Source organism: Aricia agestis, chromosome 17, assembly GCF_905147365.1.
Source record: "Aricia agestis chromosome 17, ilAriAges1.1, whole genome shotgun sequence".
Classification (NCBI taxonomy): domain Eukaryota; kingdom Metazoa; phylum Arthropoda; class Insecta; order Lepidoptera; family Lycaenidae; genus Aricia; species Aricia agestis.
The window spans coordinates 971,967-993,220 of record NC_056422.1 but is presented as its reverse complement, the minus strand read 5'-3'; the positions used below and the strand labels follow the sequence as shown (position 1 = coordinate 993,220).

The 21,254-nt window shown below is 35.5% G+C and overlaps 2 protein-coding genes across 2 annotated transcripts in view; both read right to left on the bottom strand.

The window, feature by feature from the left end:
- LOC121735648 overlaps positions 1-21,254 on the bottom strand; it is a 103,884-nt gene that overhangs the window by 70,749 nt on the left and 11,881 nt on the right. Inside the window, exon 2 of the mRNA XM_042126546.1 lies at positions 3,072-3,245. The gene's annotated coding sequence lies outside the window, so the exon portion shown is untranslated. The remainder of the gene's footprint in view (positions 1-3,071; positions 3,246-21,254) is intronic.
- Positions 4,136-21,254, bottom strand: part of LOC121735647 (nucleolar pre-ribosomal-associated protein 1) — a 36,889-nt gene continuing 19,770 nt past the window's right edge. Inside the window, exons 4-6 of the mRNA XM_042126545.1 lie at positions 16,464-16,474; positions 16,150-16,155; positions 4,136-4,167 (exon numbers count right to left, since the gene is read on the bottom strand). The gene's annotated coding sequence lies outside the window, so the exon portion shown is untranslated. The remainder of the gene's footprint in view (positions 4,168-16,149; positions 16,156-16,463; positions 16,475-21,254) is intronic.

The following is a 21,254-nucleotide window of genomic DNA, read 5'->3' as shown; positions in this document are numbered from 1 at the left end:
ACCTATTCTCTGGCTGCGCACATTTTGTTGGTGTTTTTACTTTTATAGATCGCAAGGTTAAGATAAATGTTATCTCGAGATAAAGAGTATTCGGGCAAATTGTTACCGAATTAACGACGCAGATTGTTTTATCTACGTCGTTAACTGCTTAACTTTATTTTAAACTTTATTATCTTAACTGAGATGATAATTATTTAATCTGTTAGTTTTTTAACGTTTTCTTAGTAAGGTGAGGTTTCACTTTTTATGACACGGGTTAAAAATATCCTGTTAATTTATAATAAGTTGGATCCTTTGAAGTTTGTAAGCTCGAGTGATATTATATATAATTTTACTTTTCGGTTCCGAGACAAAAATCTTACTCATTCTCCAATAAATACCTATATAAAAATAATATTAAGTAATACTAAATTTTTCGTCCATGTTTTCTATGTTATAAATTAAAAAATATATATTTCTATACATTTATCAATAGACAACTTGCTTTTAAAAATAATATAAGAAATAATTCGGTAAACACGAAGGAAAGAAAATGTGTTTAAAGTTTAAACATAACAATTTACAACTTATAATAAAGCGTTTGGACATTACACCTATTCCATTCTACTTCATTAAATAAATTCAACGCTTATATAAATCAGATCTGTTGAAATTATCTCTAATGACAGACGAGATTCCTCTACAGCCTAATTGTTATTCATAGTTTGATAAAATTAGATTATACTATGAGGTTAATATCTGCAACTTTATTGCCTCATATTAATTACACTCTTAATTAATAGTGAGCAGTAAAATTAATAAAAAACATCCCAAAGGCCTAAATTAGCATATCCAGATCATTCTTCATTCCTATCGAACGTCAATCAAACGACAATCATTAAAATGGTTGCAAAATTCTAGGAAATCTAATGGCGTTGGTTTAGTTTAAATTAACAGTAAATAACAGAAGCTTTGGATGATAATTATCTGGAATGGCAAATGTTTTTATTCATAATGACTACAATTATAATTATAATTATTTTTTAAACTTGAGTTGTGGAATACAACACAAGTTTAAAAAATAATAATAATAATATGACAAAATAGTTCCTTACATCAGGTAGAGTGTTACACCACAGTCTTATTTAAATCCCTTGTGAAATTATAATTTTGTTTAATTTTCAGTATTTTTAAATATATTATAGTACCTATCATCGAAGGCCTGAGCATTATTTTAAAAAATCTGATTCTGATTGGCTAGCTGGTTTGCGAATGGTAGGTACTCGTAGGTACATTGCTCTAAAATTTTTAACCGCCTATCAAAATTTCATGTTCAATTATAATATTATTTTTTTATCATTATTGCCATTTGCCAACAATGGATGTGTGTTAGTCCGTATTCTGAATTTATCTAATTTGCCTTTACTGTGGTCTATGAAATCTTTACGTACAGCGTCTTTACCCTGTACTATTACAACGATTACTATCATGTAACACTCCTCATATTCTTGGGAAAGAAAATATATCCATAGTCCATACCATCGATACTCAAGACAGATACATATTTTTCCATTTATATTATTAATATGGAAGTATGGATTGATAAAAAAATATTTTTAGAACTCCTAATAATTAAAAATATTCCGTTACAAGAGGTTTCTGTTGAATTATTTTTTTCATCGAAATTACTTTTTATTTACGAATGGCAATAAAATAAACAAGTTGAAATAAAATTAATTGGCAATAATAAAAATATCTTGTAAATACATAAAAATGTCTCGTTCTGTTTGTTTATTGGTATACCTAATGGTTTAGTGATATGAAATTACTACAGAGATAGTAAGTTTGAACCCAAGATTTTTTGAGAGAATTTGCATTAACTCAAAAACACTTATCGCTTTTCAATCAAAACTTCAGTTAAGAAAAACAAATAAAACGTTTTTAAAGCTACATCTTACAAAACCAAACATACATATTATATTGACAAAATGTACAATTCCTGTGGAATATTAATGCAAACCAAGCTAGGGTCTAGCTCAAATATAGCCGTCAGTTCGCTACTTAGGCCTTTCGCTATGCCCCAACATTAATTCGCGCGTCAACACCGCGACCCTCAATCATTATCATTACCGATATCATTACCCGTAAGCGCATCATTATATTATCATTAATGATAGGAATCATTAATCAGTGCAGCGCAGGCCGGTGGTGTATTAGACATCAACGCGCTCGCGGCGCGACATTTTTATATGTAATTTATTCTATAAGTTTATAAACAGCTGGCGCTTTATATGTTGCTACTATGTTTGATATTTTAACGGCATATACTTATTTAAAGTATATTTAATAACTCGGCAAAGTTTTATTACAATCAGACGAATACTTTGCGAGTAAATCGACTTTCAACAAAACATTATTTTTTGACATATCTAAAAAGAAGATTAAGTTGTACATACATTTACTGTCAATTTCAAAGAGGTTTCATAGGTAATAGCTTAATTGAGAAAAATTAGTAGCATCAGACCTTCTTGGAGGCTTGTAAACACGAAACTGGAATGTGCTATATTAAACCGACTTCCAAAAAAGGAGTTTATTGAGGTGAAACAACAAGGTTGTATGTTTGTTCTAACATCATAGCTATGTGTATATTGGCATAGAATGTCGCTTTGTTTTCGAGAAGCGCCTAATGAAATAATATATTTAGTATGTCAGATATTATATGTCATGCTCTCACTATTATATAGAGGCTCATATCAAAATTATATAGTTTTTCTGGTTACAATGAATATATTGTTAATTGTTTTAATGCTAAAACTAATGGAGTTGGAAGTTAGTTTTCTTGAAACTTTCTTAACAATTTCCCTAACAACTCTCAAAGGTTTTCCTGAAAAGTTTTTACACTTTTATCAATAGTTGCAATTTTTATACTTGCCGTTTATTCTGCAATTAAATTGTAAAACACATTTCAACATTCCTATATTTATTTTAAACTTTTGAATTCTGTACACACACGTCTTATTGTTAACTGCAAATGACCAGGCAGGTTCGCGACTTGCTGAGTCAATTGTCAAGTTAATGTATTGTCAGCTTACCTGTGTATCCAATCTCCATAACAAAAATCCAGTTACACTTCACACTCACACGCAAACACTTTACACTTACACTTGCACAAAATATTTTTTCGCACAAAAATCCGACACGACCGCGCGTGACGACGCTCACTTGTACACTGGCATCTTGCGGCTATTGCTGTCCCGTTCTCGCACCTGCGGAAGAAAGAGAGGGAGGATAAGGCGAAAGCTCTTTTTGGGCAGTTGAAAAAATGCCGTGTACGTATGTATGTGTGACAATGCGTCGTAAGTTCGACGCAGTTTACGGCGTAATTATCGAGGCTGTTTCGAGCTTTTGAGGGCTTTTATGAGCTTAATGAAATGAAAAATGTTTTATTTCATGTTTCTTATTAGCTTAAGGTTATGAAGATACATACTTATATTATATTGAATCTGAATTTGTGCCTGTCACCTGTTCACATTTATATCCATGGACCAACTTTGATGGAATTTGGTACGGGAATACTTTGAGTCCGATGAAATTTATATTTTTATTGTTACTTTATCAGTCTACATAATATTCTACATAATAGTCGATCTTATTGTCTGGAAATTATGTGTTAATCATCGGCAGCTAAGTATTTTAAAAAAAAACTGATTGAAATCTTCATTTCAAGGAACTGACCAAGATAAAATCCATAATTAAATACTATAATATAACTATACAATAACTTACAATACAATTACAATATAATATTATAGCGATCGTTATACTTATAGCCCAGCTAAATCTTGCGTAAAATTGTGATTAGCGTTACGAACTTTTGCCTGCCTCTGCCGATTCTTCCACCGTACCCGAGGAAATTGATTCCTAGGCAGTTTACAGACCTACGTCGTTTGGTCGGCTTTAAATATCAAAGGCTTTACATGAACGTGGCGAGGAAAGGAACTGAACGTCTCTATCATACAAAAACGTCATTTTTGACATGTGTTTGACAGTTCTCTTTTACCAGCAGCGTTTTAAAGCAGCATTTAAAGCCTTATCGAGCTGTAGATGTGTTCGGTCAAATGAATTTGACTTAGCGCGACCAAATTACTTAGGTCTGCCATCTGCCTAGGAATCAACTTCTCTGATAGTCATTTGGAGAAATAGGCAGGCAATACTTATGTCAAGTCAGCTTATGTCAAGTTAATTTAGGTTATGATATGTCAACTGGGCTTGACATAACCCGACCAAATAACGATGGTCAGTCTTTTGCCTACGAATCAGTTCCTCTGATGGTACCTACAATTAGCACAAGGCACACGCTTTATCTGATGTGGTGTGTGATGATGATGATGATGGCTGTATCACATTCGGAAGGTTGGCCACTGATCAGCACGCGTCATTACCCGGGGTTTCATCAACTTGTAACTTGATACCTTGACGCGTCTTGAGTCTCGACGCTCGATGCTGATGGTTTATAAAAAGTTTTTGTTTTTAAGTTCAATGTTATAAAGTATTTCGCCCGTATTATTTAATTGAAGTGAATAAAAAAACACGTCGCCATGGCAACGTCCATCGCTATCTCGTCGCACAAACAATGCAGTCGCCGTCAGTCTCGAGTTGTAATAATTTACTATTATTTATTCAACAAATGCACTTATCAATATAAAAAGTACCCAGTAGCCGATTCTCCGGCCCACTGAATATGCATATAAATTTTGGTTAAAATCAGTAAAGCCGTTTCGGAGGAGTACGCGGTCCAACATTGTGACACGAGAATTTTATATATAAGATTTATTTCTAGACGACGCCCGCAACTCCGGTGCGCCAAAATTCCTTTATCGCGCGGGAACCGTACATTTTTCCGGGATAAAAACTATTCTATGTTCTTTCCCGGAACTCAAAGTATCTCAAATTTAGCAAGATCCGTCCTGCAGTTAGGGTGTGAAGAGGTAACAGACAGACAGACAGACACACTTTCGCATTTATAATTATTAGTATGGATTAATTATCAGTCTTATAGCCACACATAAATTATATTATAACACAAACATAATTTTTCCCGTTCCACAATATTTATTGATTCGTCACTCCTATCGATCGCAACGAGATGAAATATAGTCTTTAAAAGATAAATGAAATATCAATCGCCAAAAGATGTTTCAAATTCGGACCAGCAGTTCTTGAGATTGACGCGTTCAAACATACAAATCAATTCTTCAGCTTAATAATATTAGTAAGACGTAAAGGAGTTGTAAAATAAGACGCTAAGTTAGCAGTAACTATTATTTGCACATAACAATTTAACCGGTCAGTTAAATTAACTTTAACACTAATTAGCGCATGCTTGTGGCGAGATTTTACAACTCACTGTAAAATGTAGGGCTATTACATTATGTTATTCAACTCCACATTCAACTCTCATAAATAAATAAACTGTGTGGTCTATAGCTATACCCCCTTACTAATAAACGCTGTATAAGCTTTGAATTGTTATACAGTGTTTTGTCTTCTTCAATCCAATTAAAAATGTCACTTGTGTGACAGGAACAAAACACTGTATAACTATTCAAAGCTTATACAACGTTTATAAGTAAGGGGGATAGCCTATAACGCACCACACTCTTTTTATACGTGGGAGAGCCATGTTTCGGCACGAATGGGCCGGCTCGACCGGATAAATACCACGTTCTCACAGAAAACCGGCGTGAAACAGCGCTTGCGTTGTGTTTTGCCGAGTGAGTGAGTTTACCGGAGGCCCAATCCCCTAACCCCTACCCTATTCCCTTCCCAACCCTCAACTGTTCCCTTCCCTACCCTCAACTATTTCCTTCCCTTCCCTTCTCTACCCTCCCCTATTACTCTATTCCCTCTTAAAAGGTCGGCAACGCACTTGCAGCTCTTCTGATGCTGCGAGTGTCCATGGGCGATGGAAGTTGCTTTCCATCAGGTGACCCGTTTGCTCGTTTGCCCCTTTATTTCATAAAAAAAAAAAACCTTTTTTAACCTGCCTCGTGAAGATTTTAAATAGCTTTTAAGACACTTTAGTCACAATTTAAAAAGTTTGTCACAGACAAAAGTGGCGGACGTAGAATAGTGGAAATATTTTTATTAGTAAGAGCAAATCTATAATTGGCAATAACAAAATCGTAATTTATATTAACCATACTAAGCCCCAATTTCACCAACGTCTGTTAGTGCTAACAGCTTGTTAAAATGTCAAGTCTTCTCTTTCATTCATAAGAAAAACGAAAGAGGTAACGTGATACTAATTTGAGCGTTAACTTTAACAGTCGTTGGTGAAATTGGATCTTCCACCCTTTTCAGGGCGTCAAGAATGAATTGACTCAGCACTTCCTATTAGCTGATTGTAAAAACTAACTGGAGGAATTGAGAGACAAAGGGCGTCGAGTCCCATTGTGGGACCGTACGTGCTTAAGGGCTGGGTGGATGAAGGGCAGTTCCCGCTTCATTACTGAATAAAACAATGAGTTTTTAAGGAGTTTTTACGTCGAAATCAATAAGATTGTCTCCGGCCATGGCATGAAAGCGTTGTAGCTTGGACTTGGTATTTATATTATATTTTGACAATCCATACTTAATATACAAGACATTTGATACTTTTTATCCCGGAAAATTGTACGGTTACCGCGCCATAAACGAATTTTGGCGCAACGGATTTACGGGCTGCATAAACTAGTCCATAATAATTTGGGCTGTCTTACAAGCTACAGCTTACTCTTCTTCTTAATTATAATAATTGTTTTTGTATTTCTACAGTAAATTAGACTGTGATTTTTCTTTGACGCGCAGGGGAAACCCCTGTGCCTCAGTTAGCTGAAGCAAGTCTGTGATTTCCCATAATCGACTTCAATGGTGCTCAAGCCAGCTTCGTAATCATGGTGATAATAATGCCATTTTTTCACCATTGCCTAATTAAAAAATGTAAACCCATTTTTAATATTTTAAAACATCAAAAACATGAATTGTTTGGTAAATCAAGCATTTAAGTTGACGAATAATCATTGCTCATAATTAAAATAGGGTTTTACCATTTTAATTGGAGGGTTTGACTAATAATCGCACCCAGTTTGGCGTGTGCCCTTGAATAGTCAGCAGGGGTAAGATTTAAGGGGTTCGATTGTTCAAACAAATATTATGTATCTGTTATTGTAATGTGACTTTTACTGTTGATATTAATCTGTAATGGCGAAGGATTGATAAATGTTTCGAGGGTTGATATTTTGTAATAAAACCTAGCTTTGGGTTAAGGGATTAGTCTGGCCCTTTTTGGGGGAAGCCAGATCGATATTTTGAGCCCTAATGCGCCCTAACTCAATCTGCGCCCTTCCCAAACGAGGGGATGAAAATATACGACGAATCGACGAATAGAAAAAAAATCTACTTTTATAACTATCGGAACTTTATCTAGTCGATTGGCTGATCCAGGTTTAAAAATTTGCAAAATTATTGTATTCCTTTATAAGTAGGAAATAGTTTTTACTTCTTAGTTAATTTACTAGGATTTACATAGTCACGGTGTGTTGTGAAATCCCTAAATTAAATGAGTATAAAAAAATCTCGTTAGAACATTTTTAATGTCCAAATTATTATAGAAAGATGAAAAGGGTAAAAATTAATTCATATTTTCTACGCTTGATTCGCAGGTTCTACGAGTATGTTCAAAAAGTGTCCCTGGAAATTGTTCATTTATTTCTACTTCATAAGGTACTGACTACTATAAAGTTATAACAACATAATTATTTATTGGGCGACATTCTCCGGTGTCATATAACGACAGTATCTATACAGGATGTAGCTCATACCGACTGCACCGACTTTCCTCGGATTCAAATGTGACAGTATTAGATCAAGATCGACTTGATCCAGTGACTGTCATACACACAGCGACGCCACAGAGCATCGATGCGTTGCGTCGTCGGAATGGAAAAACGCATCGTAGAGCGATTTCCGAAAACACCTTCTGCCCTACGGACGTAAGAGCGCTTTTTCAATATCTAATTTTTATTGACGTCGTGCAGCAAATGACGAGCATACCTATTATTTTTAAATTCTAAATCGTATCACTGACGTTCATTATTGCCCGGTTCCAATATACACAAAACGAATCGTTTTGCTTACAGATGGTAGATTCGAGGACGAGGCGTAACCTGAAAGTGTTTCTATAAAAAACGTTTCGTAAGCAAAGTTACCGTATGCTTGGTACCTGCGGATGGTAGGCGGTAGGGAGGGCTTTTATAACGGACCGTTAGGTTTTTGTATGGGCATGGAAGCATGTGGTGTTTCTATAAATTATTTTGTTACGTCCAAGTTTACTAGACGTTAGTTGTTTAAATACCGCGCGAAATCAGGCGGTTGAACGTTGTTGTGTTCTTTAATATTGTGAAATATTATGTGTATATACTTTGGTCCGTTGCGGTGATGTACTATCAGAGAAGTTGATTCATAGACAAATGGAGGACCTACGTAAATTGGTTGCGTTTTGTCCAACCCAGCTAACAGATCATGTTCATTGAATTTACATAATTCGACCGTTGGACGTTGGTCTGTCAACCTGCCTATGTTTGCCTCAATTTCTTTGATGGTACATCAAAATAATACAAGGCAGTGTCACTCATAAAGTTAATATACGATGCAACAATCTCGAGCAATGTCAAACGAAACCGAAATTGGTTTACATCTGTGTGTAAAAATATGTGTACGTATACACTTACACAAGCATGATTGAACATGAATTCTATGAGATTAAATTGTCTACGTGCCGATACTCGTAAGTGCCGACTGGACAAAAGAGTTCTGCTGTCATGTATCACGCGTATCTTTTTACCACGCAGTGTTACTGATAGTGACATCTCGCTTGCTCAGGCCTCAAATTTATGGTGTCACAAAATAAAGTGTAATTTACTTTGCCACATCGTCTATCTGTATGTCTGCATTTGACGACACAATGCACCATGTGGAAACTGTTATTATAGAACATGTATTTCCGACGGAATATCACCGCTGAGACACCGCACCGCACCACAGCACATGGCCTAGCTGTTACAAGATTCATCGTGTACATAAATAAATCTTTAATGTGACCGATACTCGTTTCAAAACGATCGAAGATTAGTTGTCGCTTGACAAGTTTAAATTGTGTTTAAATCATGTATTTGATTTGTTATTATGACTTTTATTGATACAGGTCTACGAGGCTCTTGGCGCGTGGTCAAAACGCTGCAATATTGTAAAGGTGAGACGTTCATGGAATTGACGTTTGTAAGTACGTTTTACAAACGTCAATTCTTATGGAACGTAAAGTGTTGTAACCGCGCGGTGTTGCTTTGGTGTGGCAGAAACACCTGCTTCGCACTCTTTATAATCCAAGTATTGTAAGTATTGCTGGAGTCGTTTAAAGTGACCATTGCTTGGCATCCACGTCCTCGTGAAAAACGATCAAAAACATCCATAGTGTACTATCAGAGAAGTTGATTCATAGGCAGATGGCGGACCTACGTAAATTGGTCGCGTTTTCTCAAACCCAGCCGACAGATCACATTGAATTGACATAATCCGACCAAATGACGTAGGTCTGGCCTATGAATCAATTTCTTCCAGATGGTACCTTGTATGACGTACCCTTGTAGCTTGCAAAGACTTCTATTTAAAGTTTAAATCGAAGTCTTTGGTACCTTGTAGTCGAAATAAAAATAAAATTATATTTTTATTCCACATGCATAAAAATCTTAAAGTTTTTTACTAGAAACTTGTCAACTATATTTCATAGCAAACTACGACATAAAAATATTCCTATTTCCACATTTTACTGACACATCTAGGGTATACTGATTACTAAACAGTTACTTTATAGCGATATCAACCGCTAATAACTCAATACTTAATAACGGGTGTCATGTTGGTGTCATGTCAGTCTCATTACACTGTCGAACCCTCATTTGTCAGTCGGTTACACCATCCATCACCCTGGGACAGCCGTGTTAAGAAATGCCTTCATATTATGCTTCTGTTTAGTATAATTAGATGTAGATTTTGATGGGCAGAGATGTACAAAATACCCTGTGCAATGTATCTGAAATACAAAATGCAAGATACTTTTAAATTAAGTATTTCAGATATCAGATACAAAATACTTTCTAGAATAGTATCTGAAATACCAAATACAAAATAGGTATCTTCTAAATACTTCTTAAGATAAAAATACTGTTGTAAAAAAAAACATTTTCATTAATGAATGTTTATTTTTTTACATGTAAATCGCGTTGATTGCGCAAACGTTACACAACATAATATAATACTTTTAAGATTTTAATTGAGACTTAAGAGGATTCCACACCGCCATTTTTCCCATACAAACGCTGTCCCCTGTTTCCTCCCTGGATAATGCTAGTAGAGTTATAATTTTTTTCCTGAATATCTACGGCCACTAATACAATGTCCCTATGTTTTCCTTTTTTTTATAATTTAATTATTAAATAAGATATGAACGTTCAAAAACCCAAAAAAATGGCCAGATTTTCCACTGTGTTCAAACGTCCAGAAAACAGATTTGGATAGATTATACAAAAAAAGCAAAACATAGGAACACAGCTCAAGCCTTTTTTTAATCTTTAATGAAAAAAGTACTTAAATCGGTTAAGTTTTGGAGAAGGAATCAGGGGACAACGAATCGTTGATTTTCTGGATTTTCTGCAGTTGTCTCTATCGCGTTCTGCGGTATAGGCTTGAGGTAAGGGAGACAGCTATAGATATTACACGTACTTTTTTTTCATTTCTCTAGCTGCTGTGGTATCCTCTTAAGTAAAACTAGTTCTTCAAACAGTTTATCACTCATTTTTCTTCGATGAGGCCTCATGATCATGCCCCCAAATCAGAAGAGTCGCTCCACAGGGGCAGAACTTGGCAAACAGGTGTTGTATTTTTATTGCAGGATAAGCATTTAAGCTTAAACAGCTTAAATGCTTATCCTGCTTATATGTTGGTATCCTTATTACTTAAGTATTGCAAAGTTTCTAAGTCAGCGATGCTGCCAGGAGATGCTGTGTTTTCTCATTTTAAAGAACGGATGTGACACTGAGGCCAATTTAAGGGGTACCAGGGTTTTTTGACCGACTTCCAAAAAGGAGGAGGTAATATGTTCAGCTGTATGTCTTTTTTTATGTATGTTCAACGGTTACTCAGCCGTTTGTGGTCCGATTTACAAAATTCTTTTTGTGTTGTATAGGGTTTGACTTGAATTTGGTACCATGTTCATAAACCTGATAATGGGATCCATGAGTAATCGAGGGAACTCCTCAAAATTTACATGAAAACATATAGTGATTTCGATTTTTCTGAAGTGTTTCAGGCATATACTACCAAAAAGTAAGATTTTGCACCAGGATTTACCCTGGTTCCAAAGGTACCCAACAGAACTTTTGAATCCTTATAGATACAAGTTCGAGGATTTTGGCTTTACTTAAACTACTCCAAGCAAAAGCCAATGAATTCTACATTATTTCTGCTGAACATAGGTAGATTTTATTTTGGAAAAAATTGGGTTTCGTGAAATATTTGGGTTTTTCGGACGCCAGGTGTAAAATCAACCAGAAAAGTTACTTATTTTGCGTACGCTGCCGAAACTATAAAAGATAGAACCGTAAATGTTCTAAGTAATTGTAGATCTTATAAATATCTACAAAAAAGTCCGCAACACACTATACTTATCTATGTCGAGTGAGGCACAATAACCATTTTTTTATTTAAAAATCTTGAATTTTTTTGGACTACATTTAAACGCGTTTATTTTACTTCTGCTATTAATGCTTATGAAAATAAATTTTTTCATCATTAAGTACAGTTTATGTAGATAGCATTTGGTCTTTGAATGATTCAAATTGGACGTTTAGTTTTGAAATTATGGTCTTTGAATGATTCAAATTGGACGTTTAGTTTTGAAATTATGGCGAAATATGTCATTAAAATTGTGTGTATCCTACATCTGCAGTTGGTATAGCTTTTCCGGCGAAATTAAACAACGGAATCAAAATATATCGGGATACAAAGATTTAGAGTTATTTTATCACCATACCATAATAAAATCCGTTATATTAATGTTTTGAAGAATTATAAACCAACATACGTGAGTACTTTTGGAGGCTGAGAAGCGATCTATTAAGTACGAGCAACTTTGAAGAAAACTATCATTACTTCCTAAAACATTTTAGGTATTTCCTCGGACGATGTGTGTCTAGACTTAAATTTAAATCCCCTAAATAATTATACGCTTTATATCGTACACTCAGCGTATCAAATATACAAACACTACCCCTAATTTAAATGTAAAGGGGTAAATTATTAAGGTTTTCGTTGAAAAACTGTTAAGACAGAATTGAAGACATAAGTACTTATATTATATTATGCAGTCCGTAACGTCGTTTATCCAATGAGAATTGTGTATTTTTTGTAAAAAAGATAATGCATTTCTGGGGTTCAATAAGTAGCTCTATACTAAAATGCGAATATAAATTGGTTTAAGCATAAAAAGGTGGCATACAAACACACATTAATTATTCGCATTTATATTTTTAGTTGAGATAATGTTATATCCTGTTACGTTATTTCAGTGTAGAGCCAAATATCTTAGATTTATGCAGCTTCTATCAACATAATCTGTAGCTAATATAGGATTAATCCAGCTAATGTATTCTGAAGTCCAGTTCCAGGCTACCTAGTTAGTACCTAGTACGTACAAGCGCATGTTCTAAGAACAGTTGTGGGAAGCATCAAGTTTTTCTATCACTATACTTGTCATACCCGTCCTTACTAGATGTTCTCCTGGGATGATCTTACTGCCAATCTATACTAATATTATAAACAACGTGTCTGTAACTGGATTTCGTTTTAATCGCTGTACCGATTAGCTGAAAGGTTTGAAGTATACTTTGATATGGATAATATCTTTGAGTAAGCGGGATCGTAAAATTTTGCGCGTGATGTTAATTATTTTGATATAGCTAATAAAACTGCTTCTAAACCAAATTGAACCATCATAGCTCCTAAGCTATGATGATGCAGACAAACATATTTTATTGCGTATAAAGAAACCTTCACAATTGATTTATTATTTTCTTTTAACGGGCTTTGGCCCACCATACATTCCCACCACTGTATCTCCTGCGTCGCCAGGATCGACAGCGGTATCTAGGGTTGCTGGAATTATACTGTTTTTTACTAAATTATACTTTTTACTGTTGAATAAAAATAAAGTGTACAAAATACTGTTTTCAGCATCAAAGTGAGAACATTTTATTATGACATATTAAACTTAGACGCTCAGACATTTCATTTTTATTTTTAGTAAGTTTGGTGAGAAGCTCTAATAATGTACGTATTTAAATTAATAAATAAATAATATACGCAGTATAGTATAATAATATACGCATATACGCAGTACACAAGAGCACTCTCTATTCCTTTACTCTCATAACCCCTTCGATCACTAATAACCCAGTGGGACGGAAGACCGACACGACTGGCGAGAGATCAGGCGCAGGACCGACTTTTTACATGCCCATCCGACGCATGGATCATCTTACTTGTCAGACAATCAAGGTGATCAGCCTGCATTGTCGTAACCAAATTTGGAAATAACATGTTTCCGATGTGGGAATCGAACCCACGACCTCCGAGTCAAGAGCCGCGCTCTAAACCACTGGACCACGGAGGCGTTAATTTGTTCTGACTGTACCACGGTCCACGTGCCATAAAACTCCAAATTTCTTATTACAAACACTTCTGTGAAGTTCTTTGCCTCATTTATATATTATTATCACGTAGAATTCAGGCTACAAAGAGCCTACAGTCAAAGCAATGGGACTAAGCACAAGACTCAATATTATCACACTATCTATATATATAAAACTCAAAGGTGACTGACTGATTGACAAAGTGATCTATCAACGCACAGCCCAAACCACTGGACGGATCGGGCTGAACTTTGGCATGCAGGTAGATGTTATGACGTAGGCATCCGCTAAGAAAGGATTTTGATAAATTCCAACCCCAAAGGGTTCAAATAGGGGATGAAAGTTTGTATATAATAATACTTCATAACGCGAGCGAAGCCGCGGGCAAAAGCTCGTATTTCTATAAAGTTCTATGTCTCATCTCTGACTATACCACGTAAGATGACCCCGTAACTGGCGTGACCGTACACGTTTCACAGATCGATTCTACGGCGATTACGTTACCGTTGCACGCACACGTTTGTCCATTCTGTGAGGCTGTTAATTGTTATGGTGGTTTTGGTCGCGGTTTTAGAAGTTTAAATTATTTCTTTGGCAGATAATGTCTATTGATTAGGCCAAAGAGGCTTGCTTTAGTAAAACTTTTTAGTTGGTTGGATATATAATTTTGGCGTCTCTAAAGTCTAAATAGTAGTAGATATTCTTAGTTTTAATGAAAGAGAAGGCATTAACTTAGGCAAAATTGGGAAAACCTTAATAATAATAATAAACATTTATTCAACACATACACATTACACCACATTACAACGGACATTTGGTTCACATGACACAAGTAAGTAGTTATAAAAAAAAGAAGTAATAAAAATAAAAAAAACTTTAGTGTCTTCTTTTTTTTTTAACCGAAGTGGCAAGTTTATTTCATGAAAGAATTGTGTCAGAATATTTCCGAAATTTAATAAACGATTGCTGGCTAGTGTCATATTTTTAGGTAATGGTCGCTCTGGAAAATCATATTGTGAATCATAATATGATTCATTTTTAAAAAATCGGAAAGTGGTCACTTTGCTTGCAAATTTCTTGTCAGTTTGACAGTTTTCACAATTCATTTTCTGAATTGATTTGAGAGGAATTGCAAAATGTGACCATTCGGTCTGTAATCTCCGGTTTGTGACACTACTCTCACATTTGACACATGGCCGCTACGCTTTCCAGCAAATCGCAAATCGCATGGATTGTGCATACCGCGACCGTGACGACTGACGACTCAATCGACAATTTCACTATTGAAGTTTTTTCTGTTTACTTAATTATTGCGAAACTAGATGTCACGCGCGGCTTCGCCCGCGTAAATTAGGAATTTTACGGAAACCGTACATTTTCCCATAAAAAATAGCTTATGTCCCTACTCTCTTCACGTGGAAAATTGCTCCAGTAGTTCGTGAGATAAACCCTTTCTAATATGTATTTCCCCCTTTTTCTCCATATTTTCCTGAGTTTATTTGGTCGTATTAGTCTTAGCGTGAATTATCACGCTAAAATGCATATAATATAGCCTAACTCGATAAATAAGCTATCTAACACTGAAATAAGTTTTTAAATCGGACCTATAAGTTCCTGAGGTTAGCGCGTTCAAGCAAACATACTCTTCAGGTTTATAATTAGATTTTTTTAAATTATCGCTTGACAAACTCGAGTCTCGATCTAAAAGACTATGAAAAGTACCAATAACACATAATAGGCTCATAATCGACGACGCATAGTGTAATATGGTAGTTATGATGATGACGATGAATATAGATGTCCGTACCGTCATTCCGTCAAACTGTCACCGTTTTTATTATTTCGCATTTCAACTGTGGTCAGGCTAAACCTTCTGGGCCGATTGTCATATAACTTGATACCTAATTTGGTACAGACATACAGAATCTTATACCGTATCTAAAGATGTTTCCATTCATCTAGACATAGAACATAACGGACTTCTATCTCACAGCCCTATTATAACGCCCTGAATCCCTAACGAATGCCCTTTGAGTCGCTAACTGGATAATAAACTGCATTCGAACTGAATGAAGCTCGTGTGAATATCATAGAAAGTGGCTTTGTATTCCAACAGACATCTTCCGCGTACAACCAGTGGCGGATTAAGCCAGCGAGGTGCCTATAGCACGAAAGCAAAACTAGTCATAAAGCAAAACAGTTTTGGCTACAACAAATAATCGGCCAAGTGCGAGTTCGACTCGCGCACGTAGGGTTCCGTACCATTATAGAGCAAAATTAGGCCAAAAATTGTGTTTTTTGTATGGAAGCACCCCTTATTTTTTATTTTTTTTATTAAGTATATTAAAGTACACATATAATTAAAGACTTTGAGAAAAATTCAAGTACCTACCTGTTGTCATTATTGATATAGAGCAAAAAAGGCCAAAAAATCACGTTTGTTTTATGAGAGCCCCCCTTAATATTAATTTTATTTTGTTTTTAGTATTTGTTGTTATAGCGGCAACAGATATTATACAATTCTGTAAAAAAATCAGAAGTCTAGCTACAGCGGTTCTTGAGTTACAGCCTGGAGACCGACGGACAGACGGACAGACACCGAAGTCTTAGCAATAGGGTCCCGTTTTTACCCTTTGGGTACGGAACCCTAAAAACGAAACGAAGATGGACAAACAAAATGCTTGCAAAATACTTTCAAACACAGACAACAGCTCAATTTATATTGTTTACGGTGATCTCAAAAGCATTAGGTCTGGGCGTCTGGACTTTGGAGCCTTTTGCAACCAAATGCTGTGGAACATTTTGGCAGTTAATCCGACACTGTACTAATTCAAGACTACGTACGTTATAATTAGTACGATAATATAGTGCAGACATGGGAAATCCACACTTCGTCATAGACCATAGTATTCATAAAATGAACAAACCACGACACTACAGATTTGTGCAGTGGCGGATTTACCAATAGGCTAAGTAGGCTGGAGCCTAGGGTGGCAGATGTAGAGGGGCGGCAAATTTAGCCCCATTTTTTATCTTACAAAAATAAAAAATCCCACCAAAACATTTCTTGTAACATATTGCCGAGACAGCCAGATAATTTTTACGGTTTACCCTGTGAAAAAGATATGAGATCTCATGTAGAGCTAAGCTTCTGAATCTACACGGCCTAACTCTACTGACCCTAACTTAAACAAATTCTACATTACCAGTAAATATGTATGGCTTCGCCGTTTCGCTACCGCACAGTGTACAAAACCAAAAAAAACCAACAAAACCCTGTGTGGTCGTCTCAGCAAAAATTTTCAAAAAATGTTTTTCGATGGATATATTATGATTGTGAACTAAGCTAACGTGTTGAATTTCAAAGGTCAGTTATATACAGGGTGTAACAAAAACAAGTGATAATAATTTAGGGTGTGTACGTGTTCCCTGTAGAGAGTTCACTGTGAAAGTAGCAGCGCTGAAAGACCAAAAATTTTTTTCACTTTTGTATTGGGAAACTCGTGACGCTCGGGCCCTTGCCCATACAAAAGTGAAAAAAATTTTTGGTCTTTCAGCGCTGCTACTTTCACAGTGAACTCTCTACAAGGAACACGTACACACCCTAAAGTATTATCACTTGTTTTTGTTACACCCTGTATAGGGGCGGCAAAAATTTTTTAGCCTACAGGCGGCAAATTTGTAAATCCGCCACTGAATTTGTGATTAAATAAGATAAAATTAATAATACCTATGCATTAATTTTTGGCTTAAGTCAGACCCAAATTATTTTCAGTCAGCTTAGAAAACGGAAGATGTGGCAGTGGACATACTTTGGTAAATTTTTTTATTAATGTGATTTGTCGAATAGCTGCAAATTTTGGTTTCGCATTCTTTTTTTTCTTTTTTTTAATGAAATAAGGGGGCAAACGAGCAAACGGGTTACCTGATGGAAAGCAACTTCCGTCGCCCATAGACACTCGCAGCATCAGAAGAGCTGCAGGTGCGTTGCCTGCCTTTTTTAGAGGGAATAGGGTAATAGGGAGGGTAGGGATGGGAAGGGAATAGGGGAGGGTAGGGAAGGGAATAGGGTAGGGGATTGGGCCTCCAGTAAACTCACTCACTCGGCGAAACACAGCGCTAGCGCTGTTTCACGCCGGTTTTCTGTGAGAACGTGGTATTTCTCCGGTCGAGCCGGCCCATTCGTGCCGAAGCATGGCTCTCCCACAAAATTCTATTCTATTTTGCCGATTTCACAAATGTAGTATGGTATATTATGTTCGTCTGTTTATTAAGGCAACTGTAATACTAGATCGCATTAAACAACAAAGTAAAATACCATAGCATGCATTTTTTCTCTTATGGTGGTAGAAAGTAGAATTGGCCGCGGGCACAAAAACTTGCGCGGCCGTTCGACATTCGAAAGCTAACTCGAGTTTCGCCGTTCGCGGAATATCGCCCGCCATCTTGTTTTCGATATCATTGTTTTAAAATAAATAGTGGCAATGATTTTTGGTACACAGTCTTAATTCAATAGAAAAATATTATAGGTCTACCAGAAACTGATGGCTAAAAGTGAGAAAAGAAAATTTTGACTCTAGCAATATTGGAATACATTTTGATCCTTTTTTTCCTTTCCCGCCGACGAAACAAAGTTTTCAATGTTCCTGGGTTTTGGATGTGTATTAAATATATGTATGATATAATAAAAATCTTAAATTTATACGTATAATAGAAAAGTATAATTATATTTTGGTTGTCTGGTACCCTTAGGCCGTAACATATTACACTATTCCTTCAGGTACTTAGCATGGGGCCAGACTGACGTGGTGTGAACTGTGAAGCGTCTAATAGATATTATATTATTATTATTATTTATACGTACGAACATGGTAAAAAAACAATAAAATAAAATACAACATCGAGTCGCCGTTAGCGAATTGATTTTAAGATTAATATCTCGGCTTTCATCATATCGGCAATTATAATGGCGACCGGTTACAAATTCGCGTCTACTAGATGTAAGATGGCAGATACCGACCTGTCCGCCGTCCTCGCTCGCACCTGTTTTAATCGATACCGATAATTTATACACTACCGTACAATGACAGGATAATAAAAAGTATAGCCTTCGAAAAGATAGCGTATCCTTTTTTAAAAGGCTGCCAACACACCGGCAACTCTTCTGTGCAAGTATCCATGGCGACGGTACTTGCTTTCCGTGAGGTGACCCGCTTGCTCGTTTGCCCCTTAATTTTATTAAAAAAAACAGGAGTTAAAAATATTGCTTACGTGCTTAGACGTTACATGTAACGTAAAGTAGCTCGGTACAAAAGGTTTCAAAACTTAAAAAATGATCGCGGTGTAACGGCAAACAACGCGTAGGTACGTTATTTTTTCTAAAAAAAATCTAAATAGTACAAGCCCGCCGCGCCGTGGTCCAGAAGTCTTTCCCCGAACCGATACTAACTAATAATATTCTCAATTCTGTCTCTACCTATTCTATCCCATACATAATCCATACATCCAGGAATTATTAAAAAATATGCGTTTCCTCTCAATATCACCGAAACTACACCCAAATGTGACCATTCAGTCGTTTCAGTTGACGCGCAACCCTAGCATCTCCAGCAGAGTGGACAGAATTACAGTCTATTGTGTCTCCAGTGAGACAAGTTCATAATCCCGTAAGTAAATAATATTTCTGATTTTTTATCGATTTAAATAAAATATCTCTATTACCTTTCGGATAAGTTTGATCAAATATTTGCTTTACCTTTCAATCATAAACATTATTTATATCAATAACCATTATCAAGCGTTTATTTTAAGAAGAATATTTGATTAGGAACGAATGATCGAGCGAAACGAATCGGTAATCACGACTTTTAATTTCATTCACTTTACAACTTCATGAGGTAAGTCCACTCAAATTTACGTCTTTCGGCGTTTCCGACATTTAAAAAAACAAAATCAACAATATTCCAATTTACGACTTTTTTCGTACAGTTTACTCAATTTGGATTTAAAATATAACCTCCTCGTTTTTTGGAAGTCGGTTAAAAAATACTTTTCGTGGTGTAGGCGTGGTGTAAACATTTGTTTTATTATTATTTGTATTCAAAAATCGAATAAGCAAATTCAATAAAACGGGTTTTAAGCTTTTCAATCAATAACAAAAATGATTTATTTTCAATTTTGAAACTGGATTACCCAAGTATTAACAAATAACAAACATATTAACAAATTATAAAGACGTATACCGCCTTATCTGAAATCGTTATTGGTTTAAATTAGCACGTTATACTTAAGCTTATTTTAAATTCTCACCCAACCATAAAAAGGTCTCTTATCACCGCTATTAACAAGTTATGTTTATATTTATATTTGTAGTACGAAATAAAGACATTATAATTTATAATTATAATTAGATATTCACCATTATAATTAGATAGTTTGTACCATCGACTAAAAACGATTTTATTAAAAAAAACTATGGGGTATACTCCGGAAGTGCCGGTAGAAGTGGAAAAAAAAACAGCAGGTGCAGACATTTTTGGCGTATAATGCACCTTATAAGTATAGAATATAAATAGTTAAACTCATGTTATTAGCTTTGAACGGTTTATACCTTCACGCCGATTTTCTCTGAGACCGAGTTACCTCTCTGCCAAACAAACAAAAAGTATAAGATCTCGGTTTATTTATAAACTAATAAAAAACAAGTTGTCCGTCCGTACCTCACAATACAATTCCCGCGGCTCCATCAGATAATTATGTAGATTGTTGCTGAGAGCACATTGTTGTGTCTCTATACAGATATACAGACATACATATAGAGATATAGAGATACAGAGTCAGTGAAACTTCTGTGATAGGTTGGCGATAAAGCAAAAATATTTCAAGTATACTAAGGTCACTTTTATAATCCATTTCGGTTCTAACTTCTACGTTAAGGCACAGAATATATTATATTAGTGTTTTGGATATGTTTTAGATCGCTTGTTTTCTATGAGAGGCCGGGCCGGCCTCTTATAGAAAACAAGAAATGGAAAGGGCGTAAGCGACAAAATGGTTTTTGTTGCATTATTTAAAAACCATAAATATATTTCATATAAGCTATGGACAAATTATAGTGTATGCTTGAACTAATCTATGTACAAATTTTGGAAGCTTAAATCACTCTCCTCTGTTTGCAAAATTAGAATCCCTGTTTTTATAGAGGTCTTTTTGATTAATTATTCTGTGTTATAAAAGTTGACCAATCGTGGTAGTAATTCAAAGATAAAGACATGATGAATACTGACAATGAACTTTAATTTCTAAGCTTTAGTTATTGTTGAGAAAAATCGATATCGCTGCAGCCAAATTATCAAGGCGTAACATACATTTATTCTCATTTCTGATGTTAGTTTGAATATACTCGCGTAGGTATTCTAAATACACATTCATTCTTTGTAAGGATAAAGGAAGGCTTTTCTCAAGGACCAAGGACTCTCTTGGAGTCTCTCA